The sequence below is a fragment of the Acinonyx jubatus genome, chromosome F2, assembly GCF_027475565.1.
Source record: "Acinonyx jubatus isolate Ajub_Pintada_27869175 chromosome F2, VMU_Ajub_asm_v1.0, whole genome shotgun sequence".
In the NCBI taxonomy this organism is placed as follows: domain Eukaryota; kingdom Metazoa; phylum Chordata; class Mammalia; order Carnivora; family Felidae; genus Acinonyx; species Acinonyx jubatus.
In genome coordinates, this window is record NC_069394.1 from 39,199,881 (window position 1) to 39,216,204 (window position 16,324).

The following is a 16,324-nucleotide window of genomic DNA, read 5'->3' on the forward strand; positions in this document are numbered from 1 at the left end:
AACATCCATCACCTCCAAAATTTCTTTGTGTTCTTTCACTTTTTTTGTTTTTTGCTTTGGATTTCTGGTGATAAGAATACTTAATATGGGATCTGTCCTCATAATGTATTTTAAAGTGTATTGTTGGGGTGCCTGGGTGGCTCAGTCGGTTAACCATCTGACTTGGGCTCAGGTCATGATATCATGGCTCGTGGGCTAGAGGCCCACATCAGGCTCTGTGCTGACAACTCAGAGCCTGAAGCCTACTTCGGATTCTGTGTCTCCCTCTCTCTCTCTGCCCCTCCCCTGCTCATGCTCGCTCTCTCTCTCTCAAAAAAATAAACATTAAAAAAATTTAAAGTGTATTGTAAACTATAGATACTATATTGTACAGCAGATCTATAGAACTTAATCATCTTTTATAACTGAAATTTATACCCATTAAGCAACAATTCTGCATTCCCCCCACCCCCCAGCCCCTAGTAATCACTGTTCTACTCTCTGCTTCTATGAGTTTGACTATTTTAGATTCCTCATATAAGTAGAATCCTGCAGTATTTGTTTTTAGCATAACGTCCTCTAGGTTCATCGATGTTGTAGCAAGTAGTAGGACTTCTTTCTTTACAAGGCGAATAGCATCCCATTGTAAGTACATACCACGTTTTCTTTATCCATACCTATTCCCTCCTTCTCAAAAGTCATAGGTGATATTGACCTTATGAAATGGTCCTTCATGTCTCTTATATTTTTCCTTGCATTTTTCTACTTGTTTAGCTTTTACCCTAGTTATGGATGATTTCCTTGACCCCCATCTTTCAGAATGATAAGCTGGTCTCCAGTCCTATCCATTTTATTATATTCTGTTCACAGACGGAGAATTTGTCAGAAGTGATCTTTGAGTACAGCTAAGAGAATGGACTGGAGAGCACCACTGCAGACAAGGAGGTGAGTAAGGGGCTCTTGAGGTAGCATGGATGAGAGACAGTGGGGACTTGTCCTGGGAAATGGAGGCAAGTAAATGGATTAGGGAAAATTAGCAGTTGGAATAGATAGGACTTGGGGCTAGGATTTAGCATTGAAAAAGAGGGAGGAGACAAGGATGAAGAAAAGGTTTAGACTTTGGTAGCTGGATGATCGTGACACTATTCTTGTAGGGGGCCTCAGAAGTAGAAGCAGGTATAGGGGCATAAAATGAGCCTCTATTTGGACATGTTTGTTTCAGAAGCATCCAAGACATAGGAATGGAGATATCTAGCAGAGAGCTGAATCTATGGGTTTGGAACACAGCAAAGATATCTGACATAGAGTTATGGCTTAAGGATTTAGTAGGATATGGATGGACATTGAAGCCTTGGAACCAATAATATTACTCAGGGAGAGTGAGAATAGGAATCATTGTTTAAGAGACATGTCAAAGAAGAGAGGTCCACAAAGAGGCAGAGAAGGAGCGGTTTGAGAGTGTATTAGTTTTCTACTACTGCTGTACAAATTGCCACAAATTTATCATCTTAAAAGAACACCCATTTATTATCTCACAGTTTCTGTAGGTCAGTAGTCTGGGCTCAGCATGGCTCAGCTGCTTCTTTGCTTAGAGTCTCACAAGTGTGAGCTCCAGTTTCCTTGCTGGAAGCTCTAGGGAAGAATCTATTTCTAGGCTCATTTGGGTTGTTGACAGATTCCTTGCTGGCTGGGCGTCATTCTCAGATTCTGGAGGCTACTCACATTCCTTGGTTCACGGACCCCTATGAAGCTAGCAATGGTAGCCTATATCTTTCTCACTCTTCGAATCTCTCTGACTTTCCCTTCAGCCCCACCTCTCCTGACCCATCTCTCTGACTCCTCTGCTTTGAGGGGCAGAAGTGATTACATTGGTTCCACCTGGATAATCCAGACTACTCTCCCAATCTTAAAGTCAACTGATCACTTACCTTAATTCTACCTGAGGTCTCTTCACAGTAGTACTTACATTAGTGTTTGAATGATGGGGTCATGGGGATTTTGGAGAGGACATCTTTAGAATTCTTCCAACTGCAGAGAGAAAAGAAAGACCAAAAGAGAGGAGTTTGGGTCCAGGGAGCTAAAACCCAAGGAGGCGTGGGGATGAGAATGAACGTGAAGATGGTGTCCATAAGAACTTATATTTAGTGATAATAGCAAGCAAGAAGTCATGGCAGGGTCAGCTAGCTGAGGAGCCTCACAAAGAATTATTTTTGCTGGACCTCAGTGAATGGTGGGGATGTGGTCATCTTAGAAATATCCATCATCTGTCTGGGGTGATGGAGCTTTCAAAGAAGTGCCAGTTTGTGGTGGTGAGGGGGTTTCTAGGGGTGAGGAGATACTGATTTCCCTGGAAAGTGGAAGTGAAAGTCTTGGGCACGCTTAAGACCGGAGAGGAATTGGGTGCCGAGCCCACGCCCCCCAACTTTATTTCTATCATTAGCTCCTGTCTCCTTCCCCCAAAGCTCTTAATAGGTGTCTTAATTTCCTGTGGCTGTTATAACATATTACCACAAATGTGGTGGCTTAAACCAACTGAAATTTATTCTCTCACACTTCTGAAGGCCAGGAGTCTGAACTTAGTATCCCTGGGCTGAAGTCAAGGTATGTGCAGAGATGTGTTTCCTCCAGACACTCTAGGGGAGAATTTACCCCATGCCTCTTCTGGCTGGTGGTGCTGGTGGGGTGCGTGCCAATGTGAAGGAGAATTGGGTGTGGGTGGAGAGCCTCAGCAGGGATAAGGCTGGGGAGATGGGCTGCGGCTGGGCCACGGAACCCCTACATGAAATGCTAGGAAATGGTCCAGAGAAGGCCTACCTAGCTCCTTACTGTATGATGGTAGCCTCCAAAGAGGAGGATGGAGGCCTCCAAAGAGGATATAATAGGGGATGAGGAGAAAATAGTAGAACTTCCAGAGAACTTCGGTCATATTTTTTTCATATCATATCCCTCTCAATGTCTGTTGTAATGAATGTTTTGCACTGCTTTTGTAAGACATTAGTACAGTAATTGATACATATAATCCACAGGAGTTGATAACAATCTAGTACGGTAAATGACACACATAATATGCTATATTTATATGTACGCAAAATATTTACTTATATTTAAAATAGTTTACTGATTGGATGTAGGACCAAAATAGTTCAAAGACCACATAGTACTTTAAAGCACAGTAGCATAGCCTGCCCAACAATCTCACTGAGCACATAGGTAGACCCCTGGTTGGGTCCAGGAATGGTGTCCTGTCAAGTGGCAAAGTTGGCTCTAAGACCCTAGGATACCAAGCTTAGATTCTGGAAGCTTCTTTCAAAACAGGTGGGAAAACAGTTGTTCCAGAAGCTATGGTTGAATCTCATTGACCATATCTTAAATATCTTCCAACATCTAACTAACTTGTCCTAACAACCCTCTCAACAAATTGGTGTATTCAGTTACTGCTTTATGTTGGAGAGTTTGTCAGGAAGTGACATTGCTTAAAGTTAGGTATTCAGGATCCGTTATAATTGGTGTATTTATTGTTTTATTGTTTTTTTTTTTTTTAATGACTGTGCCTAGAGTTTGGAAACAGCTGATTAATTTTTTTCTGGGCTGAAATGATCATAGCCAGGCTGTGTGGAGTAAGGTTTTAGGGGCTTGGTCGCCCACATTACCCTGACACGCCCAGAATCATTTTCTGAGGGAATCCGAGCCCTGCTATGAGGGTTCTCCTGTGTCTGGCTCTGCAGAGCGGTGAGGTGGGGCGCATGTACCTTCTGGATCTTCATGGAAGTGTGATCATACGCAGACACCCCGTCGAAGGACATAGGCCTGCCTTTGGCTGGTGCCATGGAATGCCTGAACCCTTAGTGTTAGGACTGTGTTTATGAAGCTTTGCCTCCTGGGATACAGCCAGGCCACTGGAAAACCGTACAATCTGGATTTGGATCTTACCACCTGAGGTTTGGTGCGAAGCCATTTCACTGCACTGAGATGTGTCGTAAATGGATCCACAACACGGCCTCCCAGAACCATGGCCACATTTGCTTCAGGGATGCTGTTGACGGTGACGGTCTGTCGATCATTACATCACACAGCCCTTTTTAAGAGCCTCAAGTGAGACATTTTCTGTAAGTCTCAGTACCAGGATAGAGGTTTTTTTTTTCCCTGAGTTTGTTTTTCATTTTATGAATACTGTAAAGCATGTAAATGAACACATTTCCCTCTTTGATGGAGAAACACAGAGCTACATTTGCTGCTTTCTTCTCTAAAGTACTCAGGACTCTGTGGGTATATATTTTGTATGCTAATTCCAGCTTCATCTTATTTGTTTCTACCTTAAATTTTCTCTTTATCTCTTTACTTCACTGAATTGCTATCGTGTGTACAGAATGTGTTTCCTAAGCCACCTCAGATATTTCTGAAATGAAGAGAATTGAGGGCGCAGAGGTTTAAAATGTGAGTTCTTATGGTAGGATGATCCAAGGTTGGATTCCTGCCCTGCCACTTAGGACATGTGTGACTTTGGATAACATATCTGACTTTGATCGAGCTCCGGATCCTCAACTGTACAATGGGATGGCAAGAGCACCAGTTTTTTTTTAAGGCTGCTGTAGGCGGTAAATAGAAAGCATTTAATACAGTGCCTGGCATATGGTCAGTGATAAATCAGTGTTACATAATTAATGCTATTGTTAATATTAAAACTAGTGAGAGGAAAATTAAGATGTGAATAAATTAATTTATCTACTTTTTATCGACTGGAGGAGAAAAGGGCCAGTCTCATCCTGCCAGGGCATTTCCTCGATTCCTGTGGGTTGGGGCAGCCTGGTGAATTAATTGTACAAACTCCAATGATGATGGCTTAAAATCCCGTAGAAGTTCACCTAGGCTTCTGAGAAAGATTTTTATTTTTTATGGTTTAACTAGAAGGGTATGGAGAAAGGGTCATAACACGTTAAAGTGTATTACTGACTGCATTATTGACCTGTATTATGTTTTAACAGTAACTCCAAAAATTATTACCATCTGAAAAACAATTCCAAACAATAATGTTGTGGCTTCTCTGTATATGCTGTCATCAACTCAGAGGGGGTATTGCTAGCTACTAGCCACATACCCTGAAACTTAAACAGTAAAATGAAATGGAACAGTAGATGATTATAATATTCTAGAATAGGCTGGTATTGTTACAGTGGCTAAAGTGATGTATTCGAGAAAGAATAGTAATACCAAGGTGGTGTCTTTATTAAGGTGCTTTATAAACATGAACCTATTATTCCCCCAAGGAGCTCTTTCAAATAGCATAAGCTCCACACACCAGAGTAAGAACTCATTTTAGTCTGGACTTTTATGTGCTTAACTCATCTTTGATTCTGTTCCAGCATCCAGCACATGCCTGGCACAAATGTTTCTTGACAGAGTAAATGAATGAATAGGTTGCTCCACATCGTGAGAAGCCCACCAAGAACTGGACGATCTCTCCAGAGGCATCAGGACCGAAAAAAGCTTGGTGACCTGTGGGTTGATGAACAAGCACCTGGAAGTCTTTAAACAATTTTTTAAATGTTTAGTTTTGAGAGAGAGAGAGAGAGAGAGAGAGAGAGAGAGAGAGAGCAGGGTAGAAGCAGACAGAGACACAGAATCTGAAGCAGCCTCCGGGCTCTGAGCTGTCAGCAGAGCCTGATGCGGGATTCGAACTCGTGAATCATGAGATCATGACCTGAGCTGAAGTTGGATGCTTAATCGACTGAGCTAGACAGGTGCCCCTTCTACTGGAAGTCTTTAATGCTGGGAACATGGGAGAAGGGGTTGCATTCATTCATTCATTCACTCATTCAACAGATTTTTGTTTTAATTCACTATTATGGTCCTGATGCTATGCTGGCCATAGAGGACATAGAAGACAAGGAAAGTAGAAGACAAGGCGCTGTCCTCCTGGCACTGAGCACACAATAACAAAGACATGTGACAGGCACAAGGCATTCTATGGCATGACAAAGAAGGATACCAAATCCACCCCTGGACACACACAGGGAAAGCTTTCATGAAGAGTGGGCATACAAGGGTTGAGTTGGATGTCTTGACCAGGTAAAGGGGGTGGGGGCAGGATAGCTAGAAAATGAGAGAGCACATAATACACAAGAGCCCCTGGCCATGCTGAGTCAGTGCGGCTGGGGTAGAAAGAATACAAGAACGTGTTCACGGCTCAGACTGGCGAAGAAAGGAGAGGGGCCTGCTCGGCAGAGCCTTGCCTTCTAGGATAAGGAATATCACTTTACGCTGAGAGCAATGGACCTTGATTGAAAGTTTGAAGCAGGAGAGTTTCCTGATCAGATCTGAGTTTAGAAAGCTCACTCTGGATGCCATGGAGAGTGGATTTCAGGGTGGAGACTAGAGACAGGGAAACCACTGAATAAGGAGGCTGGGATGTTGACCAGGCAACAGAGGGTGGACCTGAAAGATCGTTGAGTGTCCTTAGTGATTGGATGTGACTGGGGACTGAAGAGGAAGAGCCAAAGCTATCTTCAAAGGAATGAAAAAAGTAAGATCGATGTTGCCTTTGAGTACTGGATGGACATTTTCCCACTTCTAACTCTTTCCAAAGCCACCTTGTGACACATGGGCAGGACTGTGAGATGTGCATCCGGCAATGTGAGAGGCCGTCTCAAAGTTGTGGGAGCTCCTCTTTGCCTCATTTCCAATGTCACTATCATGGTGGCATGGCAGCTGCAATCAGGGAAGCTGTGGGAGCCTGAGGACCCCTCTGATGGGAGTTAGGAGGCTTTAAGATCTTTGGACACTGCCTTGTGCAGATGAATGTGGGTCAGGACGTGCCTATGAAGACCCTGTCTTCTATTTTCCTTGTCTTCTATGTCCTCTATGGCCAGCATAGCATCAGAACCATAATAGTGACTTAAAACAAAATAGAAAACAGGTGGAAATCAATGAATCAGATAATCATGGCATTGGGCTTCTTGGGATTTGGAAGCAGAAAACCTGCATCCAGGCTCCATTTGGGGTAAGCTGGGGAAAATCATTTAAGCTCCAACTAAAATGTCATTAAACGTCAACACTAAAAACTCTAATGACTTACACAAATCCAGGAGTCGCTTATACTCTATTAATTTTAGTTTTCCTCTTTATAAAATGAGAATTTAAATGTCTGCCTAGGGGCGCCTGGGTGGCGCAGTCGGTTAAGTGTCTGACTTCAGCCAGGTCACGATCTCGCGGTCCATGGGTTCGTGCCCCGCGTCGGGCTCTGGGCTGATGGCTCGGAGCCTGGAGCCTGTTTCCGATTCTGTGTCTCCCTCTCTCTCTGCCCCTCCCCCGTTCATGCTCTGTCTCTCTCTGTCCCCCCCCCAAAAAAAAGAAAAAAATGTCTGCCTATACATATCTTGAATGAAATAAATCACATGTGTACTCATGCTTTGAAACTGGTAATATGGTTAACTATGTATGTGTTGGAAACCTGTGAGGGTTGCCAGGTGATGTGTTGAGCATGGATTTGACAAGTCAGACATTTAGGTTCTGGATATGTCACAAGCCAGCTCTTGGCAAGTAGAGTAGGTTGCTCCCCAAATGGCATCCAGTAATCACCACCTCCTGATATCTACTCCCTTGTGTAACCCCCACTTTGTGTGTGTGTGTGTGTGTGTGTGTGTGTGTGTATTGGAACTAGTGTTGACTCAGTAGAATATGGTGAAATTCATGGGATGTCACCATGGAGATTAGGCTGTAAAAGACTGTGATATCTGGTTCTCTCTCTTTCTCTGCCTCTGATGAAGCAAACTGCCATGAAGAGGCTCATGTGACTGAAGGCAACCTCCAGCCAAGTGGTGTGGAACTGGAGCCCTCGGCCCAGTAGTCCATGAGGAACTGAATCCTCCAGTAACCATGTGAGTGAGCTTGAAATCAGATTCTTACCCAGTGGAGCCTTGACATGAATGTGGTTCCTGCTAATACCTCGACTGTAGCTTCGTGAGAGACCCTAAGCCAGAGGACCTAGCTAGCTGTGATTCTTGACTCACAGAAACTGTGAGATAGTAAATGTTGTTTTAAGCCACTAAGTTTTGGGAGATTTTTTTTATATGGCGATATGTAACGACTATCAAGTTACTCAATCTCTCTGAGTTCCAGGGTCTTCCTCTATGAAATGGAATCCTAAGCCTACATGCAGAAGTTATAGCAAGAATTCAGTGAGACAATGGATCTAAGCCAAATACAGTGCCTGGCACCTAGTAGGCAGTAAATGGTTGTTAACGTTATCGAAAAGGCAGCAGAGCCCCAGGACAGTTGAATGGTACATACTACGGGGCACTGAGTTTAGGGTAGCACCTTCATGTCTACCCTGTGATAGAAAACCACACTCTACTGTTAATGTTTGTTCAGTTGTGTGTCTTCTGCAGTTGACTTTGAACTGGATGAGGATGAAGGTATGTATTTTGTGTCCCCACCCTATTCCTTGTGCCTAGTAACATTCAGTGAAGGTTTGTTAAATGAGTGAATAAATAATTGAATTAATGAGAGGGCTGAGAGATTGCTTGCCCCTTTGGGACTTCTGGGACTTCAAGCAGCTGGCGCTTGTCCCAGGAGATAGTGTGTGTGTTGGGGGGGGGGGGGGCGGTGGGAAGGACGTCGGAGCTGAAGTGTCAGGGCCAATTCTCACGCTCCTTAGCAGATACTCCCCCCGCAGCGCTTGCTGAACTCAGGCAGCACATCGCTACGTCTGCAAGGCTCAGTTTCCTCATGCACCAAAAGGGAGTCATCATTGTCCTAACCTCCTAATAGGATCGCTTTGAGGATTAAGTGAGGCCACCAATAGAAAAGCATTTTGCAAACGGCAAACAGGGCACAAATATTAGCTGCTAGAAATGCTGGCGGAAACCCGCCCCACGTGGTCATTCTTCTCAGGTGGCCTATTACTCAGTCAGGCATGTTTGGACACAACTCAGATTTGGAAAATATGTTTGGATTGTGGACAAAATTAATGGACTAATTTAATATGAAGAGCGATATTCTGACAAAGTTTTACTTTTTTATTATCTGGAACGTGTTCTTGTTTTCAAAGGAGTAAAATGTCTTATTTTTCCTTTGAAGTATTTTCTTTTCTTTTTTTTTAAGTTTTATTTATTTATTTTGAGAGAGAGAAGGACAGCATGTATGAGTGGGGGAGAGGCAGAGAGAGATGCAGAGAAAAAGAATCCCAGGTAGTCTCCACAGGGTCAGTGCACAGCCACGGCTGTGAGATAATGACCTGAGACAAACCAAGAGTCGGGCCTATAACCGACTGAGCCATCCAGGTGCCCTTCCTTTGAACTATTTTCATTCACCTTTGTGATTGGCATGTTTGGATTGGTAAATGGGAAATGTGTCTTTTACAGATGACTCCTTTAGCAGTAGGGTCACAGTAGTTTTTGCAACGTGTCGTTGATAAGTTTTGGCTCCAAATATTTGTTTTGTGTCCATGGACATGTGGGTCAGCACTCTTACCAGCTAAGGAAAACAAAGGCTTTTGTGAGATGTCCTTCATTTGTATTCAGGCTGGGTTACATCCCGAGCAACCAGCTCTGCCTCACGTGAAACACACAAGCAGGCCCTAACCAGACAGCTATTTCTGCTTCAGAGAAACCCAAATGTAGCCAAGAAGACTCAGTTTCCTTGAACAAGTAATATCCAGGCCCCTTTCCATCACACCTGACCTCTCATTCCAAACACATCTTCCTCTGCATAATAAATGCCTTTCCCCAGCATTTTACAAATTGTGGTAAGGGAGGGATTTACCAGTTTACCATGAGTGAAGGCACCATGTGACATGAACATGAGTTAGGGAAACATAGCATACTATACCTCCCTCTTGGGGAGCAATGCCCCCCTTTTCACTGCCCTCCCCCGTCTCCCCCCCCCCCCCCCCGCGTTAGGCAACTAACTTTAACATGACTTAGGTGAAAATAAATATCATCAAGTCAGACTTAATTGCTTTCTTTGTTCTTTCTTATATCTCTTTACTAACAAGGATAACCTTCTTCCTTGCCTTTTAGTTATTTTTCCAATTGCCTGTCTCCCTGGTTACTTTAATATCTCTGTGAGTACAGACTAGATTTTTCACTCTGCATTTCTTTGTTTTTTCAATCTGCATTCCTTTGTTTTTTCACCCTGCATTTCTGCTGGGCCCAACCCAGTGCTATAAATGGTGTAGGTGCTCAATAAATGTCTTTGGAACATGCCGATAGAATAGTGAATATTGAATCACCTAGAGTGGGCCAAATAAGCAGACCTTAGAGGAAGAGGGCACTGACAGGCAAAAAGGGTCATGTTTTAATTAATTAATTATTTTAATTTTATTTTTTATTTTTTAAACTTTACATCCAAATTAGTTAGCATATAGTGCAACAATGCTTTCAGTAGTAGATTCCTTAATGCCTCTTACCCATTTACCCCATCCCCCTCCCACAACCCCTCCAGCAACCCTCAGTTTGTTCTCCGTATTTTTGAGTCTCTTCTGTTTTGTCCCCTTCCTGGTATTTATATTATTTTTGTTTCCCTTTCCTTACGTTCATGTGTTTTGACTCTTAAAGTCCTCATATGAGCGAAATCAGATGATTTTTGTCTTTCTCTGACTGATTAACTTCACTTCGCATAATACCCTCCAGTTCCATCCACGTAGTTGCAAATGGCAAGATTTCATTCTTTTTGATTGCCGAGTAATACTCCATTGTGTGTATGTGTGTGTGTGTGTGTGTGTGTGTGTGTATATATATATATATATATATATATACGCATATATATATATACACACCACATTGTCTTTATCCATTCATCCATCAGTGGATATTTGGGCTCTTTCCATCCTTTGGCTATTGTTGATAGTACTGCTATAAACATGGGGGTGCATGTGTCCCTTTGAAACAGCACACCTGTATCCCGTGGGTAAATGCCTAGTAGTGCAATTGCTGGGTCGTAGGGTAGTTCTATTTTTAGTTTTTTGAGGAACCTCCATACTATTTTCCAGAGTGGCTGCACCATCTTGCATTGCCACCAACAATGCAAAAGAGATCCTCCCTCTGCATCCTCACCAACATCTGTTGTTGCCTGAGTTGTTAATGTTAGCCATTCTGACAGGTGTAAGGTGGTATCTCATTGTGGTTTTGATTTGTATTTCCCTGATGATGAGAGTGATGTTGAGCATTTTTTCATGTGTCTGTTGGCCATCTGGATGTCTTCTTTGGAGAAGTGTCTATTCATGTCTTTTGCCCATTTCTTCACTGGATTATTTGCTTTTTGGGTGTTGAGTTTGATAAGTTCTTTATAGATTTTGGATACTAGTCCTTTATCTGATATGTCATTTGCAAATATCTTCTCCCATTCTGTCGGTTGCCTTTTAGTTTTGCTGATTGTTTCCTTCCTGTGCAGAAGCTTTTTATTTTGATCAGGTCCCAGTAGTTCATTTTTGCTTTTGTTTCCCTTGCCTCCGGAGACGTGTTGAATAAGAAGTTGCTGTGGGCAAGATCAAAGAGATTTTTGTCTGCTTTCTCCTCAAGGATTTTGGTGGCTTCCTGTCCTACATTTAGATCTTTCATCCATTTTGAGTTTATTTTGTGAATGGTGTAAGAAAGTGGTCCAGGCTCATTCTTCATGTCACCGTCCAGTTTTCCCAGCACCACTTGCTGAAGAGACTGTATTTATTCCATTGGATATTCTTTCCTGCTTTGTCAAAGATTAATTGGGTATATTTCTGGCTATATTTCTCTATTCGGTTCCATTGATCTGAGTGCCTGTGCTTGTGCCAGTACCATACTGTCTTGATGATTACAGCTTTGTAGTATAGCTTGAAGTCTGGTATTGTGATGCCTCCTGCTTTGGTTTTCTTTTTCAAGATTGCTTTGGCTATTCGGGGTTTTTGTGGTTCCATACAAATTTTAGGATTATTTGTTCTAGCTCTGTGAAGAATGCTGGTGTTATTTTGATAAGGATTTCATTGAATATGTAGATGGCTTTGGGTAGTATCAACATTTTAATAATATTTGTTCTTCCTATCCAGGAGCATGGAATCTTTTTCCATTGTGTGTGTGTGTGTGTGTGTGTGTGTGTGTGTCTTCTTCAATTTCTTTCATAAGCTTTCTATAGTTTTCAGTGTATAGATTTTTCACCTCTTTGATTAGATTTATTCCTAGGTATTTTATGGTTTTTTGTGCAACTATAAATGGGATCGATTTCTTGATTTCTCTTTCTGTCACTTCATTGTTGGTGTATAGGAATACAACCTATTTCTGTGCATTGATTTTATATCCTGAAACTTTGCTGAATTCATGAATCAATTATAGCAGTTTTTTTTGTGGAGTTTTTTTGGTTTTCCATATAGAGTATCATGTCATCTGCAAAGAATGAAAGTTTGACCTCCTCCTGGCCAATTTGGATGCCTTTTATTTCTTTGTGTTGTCTGATTGCTGAGGCTAAGACTTCCAATACTATGTTGAATAACAGTGGCGAGAGTGGAAATCCCTGTCTTGTTCCTGACCTTAGGGGGAAAGCTCTCAGCTTTTCCCCATTGAGGATGATATTAGCATTGGGTTGTTCATATATGGCGTTTATGATCTAGCAGTATGCTCCTTCTATCCCTACTTTCTTGAGGGGTTTTATCAAGAAAGGATGCTGTATTTTGTCAAATGCTTTCTCTGCATCTATTGAGAGGATCATATGGTTCTTGTCCTTTCTTTTATTGATGTGATGAATCATGTCAATTGTTTTGCAGATATTGAACCAGCCCTGCATCCCAGTTATAAATCCCATTTGGTCGTGGTGAATAATTTTTTTAATGTATTGTTGGATCCAGTTGGCTAATATCTTGTTGAGGATTTTTGCATCCATGTTCATCAGGGAAATTGGTCTATAGTTCTCCTTTTTAGTGTGGTCTCTGTCTGGTTTTGGAATCAAGGTAATGCTGGCTTCATAGAAAGAGTTTGGAAGTTTTCCTTCCATTTCTATTTTTTGGAACACCTTCAAGAGAATAAATAGGTGTTAACTCTTCCTCAAATGCTTCGTAGAATTCCCCTGGAAGTCCATCTGGCCCTGGACTCTTGTTTTTTGGGAGATTTTTGATTACTAATTTGATTTCCTTACTGGTTATGGGTCTGTTCAAATTTTCTATTTCCTCCTGTTTCAGTTTTGGTAGTGTATATGTTTCTAGGAATTTGTCCGTTTCTTCCAGATTGCCCATTTTATTGGCATATAATTGCTCTTAATATTATCTTATTAGTGTTTTTATTTCTGCTGTGTTGGTTGTGATCTCTCCTCTTTAATTCTTGATTTTCTTTATTTGGTCTTTTCCTTTTTCTTTTTGATCAAACTGGCTAGTGGTTTATCAATTTTGTTAATTCTTTCAAAGAACCAGCTTCTGGTTTCATTGATCTGTTCTGCTGGTTTTTTTGGGTTTCAATAACATTAACTTCCGCTCTAATCTTTATTATTTCCTGTCTTCTGCTGGTTTGGGGTTTTATTTGCTGTTCTTTTTCCAGATCCTTAAGGCGTAAGGTTAGGTTGTGTATCTGAGATCTTTCTTCCTTCTTTAGAAAGGCTTGGATTGCTATATACTTTCCTCTTATGACCGCCTTTGCTGCGTCCCAGAGGTTTTGGGTTATGGTGTTATCATTTTCATTGGTTTCCATGAACTTTTTAATTTCCTCTTTAACTTCTTGGTTAGCCCGTTCATTCTTTAGTAGGATGTTCTTCAGTCTCCAAGTATTTGTTACCTTTCCAAATTTTTTCTTGTGGTTGATTTCAAGTTTCATAGCATTGTGATCTGAAAATATGCACAGTATGATCTCGATCTTTTTGTATTTACTTAGGGCTGATTTGTGTCCCAGTATATGGTCTATACTGGAGATCATTCCATGTGCACTGGAGAAGAATGTATATTCTGCTGCTTTAGGATGAAATGTTCTGAATATATCTGTTAAGTCCACCTGGTCCAGTGTGTCATTCAAAGCCATTGTTTCGTAGTTGATTTTTTGATTAAATGATCTGTCCATTGCTGTGAGTGGGATGTTTAAGTCTCCTACTATTATGGTATTACTGTTGATCAGTTTCTTTATGTTTGTGATCAATTGACTTTTATATTTCGGTGCTCTCACATTTGGTGCATAAATGTGTACAATTGTTAGGTCTTCTTTGTGGATAGACCCCTTGATTATGCTATAATGCCCTTCTGCATCTCTTGATACAGTCTTTACCTTAAAGTCTAGATTGTCTGATATAAGTAGGGCTACTCCAGCTTTCTTTTGTTGACCATTAGCACGAGAGATGGTTCTCCATCCCCTTACTGTCAATCTGAAGGTGTCTTTAGGTCTAAAGTGGGTCTCTTGTAAACACCATATAGATGGATCTTGTTTTCTTATCCATTCTGTTACCCTATGTCTTTTGATTGGAGCATTGGGTCCATTGACGTTTAGAGTGAGTACTGAAAGATATGAATTTATTGTCATTATGTTTCTTGTAGAGTTGGAATTTCTGGTGGTGTTCTCTGGTCCTTTTTAATCCTTTGTTGCTTTTGGTGTATATATATATATTTTTTTTTTTTCCATCTTTTCTCCCCTCAGAAAGTCCCCCTTAAACTTTTCAGGGCTGGTTTAGTGGTCACAAACTCCTTTAATTTTTGTTTGTCTGGGAGCCTTTTAATCTCTCCTTCTATTTTGAATGACAGCCTTGCTGGATAAAGAATTCTTGGCTGCATAGTTTTCTGATTCAGCACACTGAATATATCCCGCCACTGCTTTCTGGCCTGCCAAGTTTCTGTGGATAGGTCTGCTGCAAACCTGATCTGTCTTCCCTTGTAGGTTAGGGACTTTTTTTCCCTTGCTGCTTTCGTGATTCTCTCCTTGCCTAAGTATTTTGTGAATTTGACTATGATATGCCTTGTTGATGGTCGGTTTTTATTGAATCTAATGGGGGTCCTCTGTGCTTCCTGGATTTTGATGTCTGTGTCTTTCTCCAGGTTAGGAAAGTTTTCTGCTATGATTTGCTCACATAACCCTTCTACCCCTATTTCTCTCTCTTCCTCCTCTGACACCCCTATGATTCTGATATTGTTTCTTTTTAATGAGTAACTGATTTCTCTCATTCTTAAATTGTGCTCTTTTGCCTTACTCTCCCTCTTTTTTTTCTGCTTCATTATTCTCTATAAGTTTGTTCTCTATATCGCTGATTCTCTGTTCTGCCTCGTCCATCCTTGCCACCGCTGCATCCATCCGTGATTGCAGCTCAGTTATGGCATTTTTAATTTCATTCTGGCTATTTTTTACTTCTTTTATCTCTTCAGAAAGGGATTCTAATCTATTTTTGACTCCAGCTAATATTCTTCTAATTGTGATTTGAAATTCTGGTTCAGACATCTTGCTTGTATCTGTATTGGTTAAATCCCTGGCTGTCGTTTCTTCATGCTCTTTCTTTTGGGGCGAATTCCTTTGTTTTGTCATTTTGAAGGGAGAAAAGGAATTAATGAGGTAGAAAAATTGAAATTAAAAAAATTAAAATTAAAAAATATTAAAATTAAAAATACACACATAAAAATCGAATAGATGATGCTAGATCCTAGGTATGTTTTGCTCTGGGTGTTGAAAGTGATTTGACAGATTAGAGAAAAAAAGAAGTGGGCGGGAAGGAAATCATTTGAGAATTTGAAAAAATGGATACACTGAAGTAGACTAAAATGAGATGATGGGGGTAAAGTAGAATTTGAAAAAATATACACAAAAGTAAAGAATATAGTAGAAAAAATTAAAGAAAAATATTTTTAATAAAAATTAAAAATAAACATGAATTTTTTTGTTTTCTGTATTTAAGAAAAAAAAGAAATGAAAAAGAAAAAGATAAAAAAAGAAATCTTTTGAAAATTTGAAAAAGTGAATACATTGTATAGACTAAAATAAAATGATGGAAGTAAAATAGAATTTGAAAAAGTTTACCAAAAGCAAAATATATAGTAATAAAAATTAAATGAAAATATTTTTAATAGAAATTGAAAGTAAAGATGAAATTTTTCTCTTTCTGCATTCAAGAAAAATAAAAGAAACAAAAAAGAGAAGAAACAAAAAAAAGGAAATTGTTTGAAAATTTGAAAAGGTGAATACACTGAAGTAGACTAAAATAAAATGATGGAAGTAAAGTAGAATTTGAACAAATTTACACAACAGTAAAAAATATAGTAATAAAAATTCAAGAAAGATATTTTTAATAAAATTTGAAAATAAAAATGAATTTTTTCTCTTTCTGTATTCAAGAAAAAGAAAAGAATTGTAAAAGAGAAAAAGACAAAAGAAAAAAAGATAGAAAATTGAATAGATGAACCTGCTAACAGATTGAAGTTGGACTGAAA

General features: G+C 40.4%; 1 long non-coding RNA gene across 1 annotated transcript in view; it reads left to right on the forward strand.

Annotated features, from left to right (window-relative positions):
• The window catches only part of LOC128312820 (uncharacterized), a 56,167-nt gene that overhangs the window by 22,091 nt on the left and 17,752 nt on the right, over window positions 1-16,324 (forward strand). Inside the window, exons 4-7 of the long non-coding RNA XR_008292601.1 lie at window positions 850-924; window positions 2,541-2,580; window positions 5,340-5,474; window positions 7,743-7,853. This is a non-coding gene — a long non-coding RNA (uncharacterized LOC128312820). The remainder of the gene's footprint in view (window positions 1-849; window positions 925-2,540; window positions 2,581-5,339; window positions 5,475-7,742; window positions 7,854-16,324) is intronic.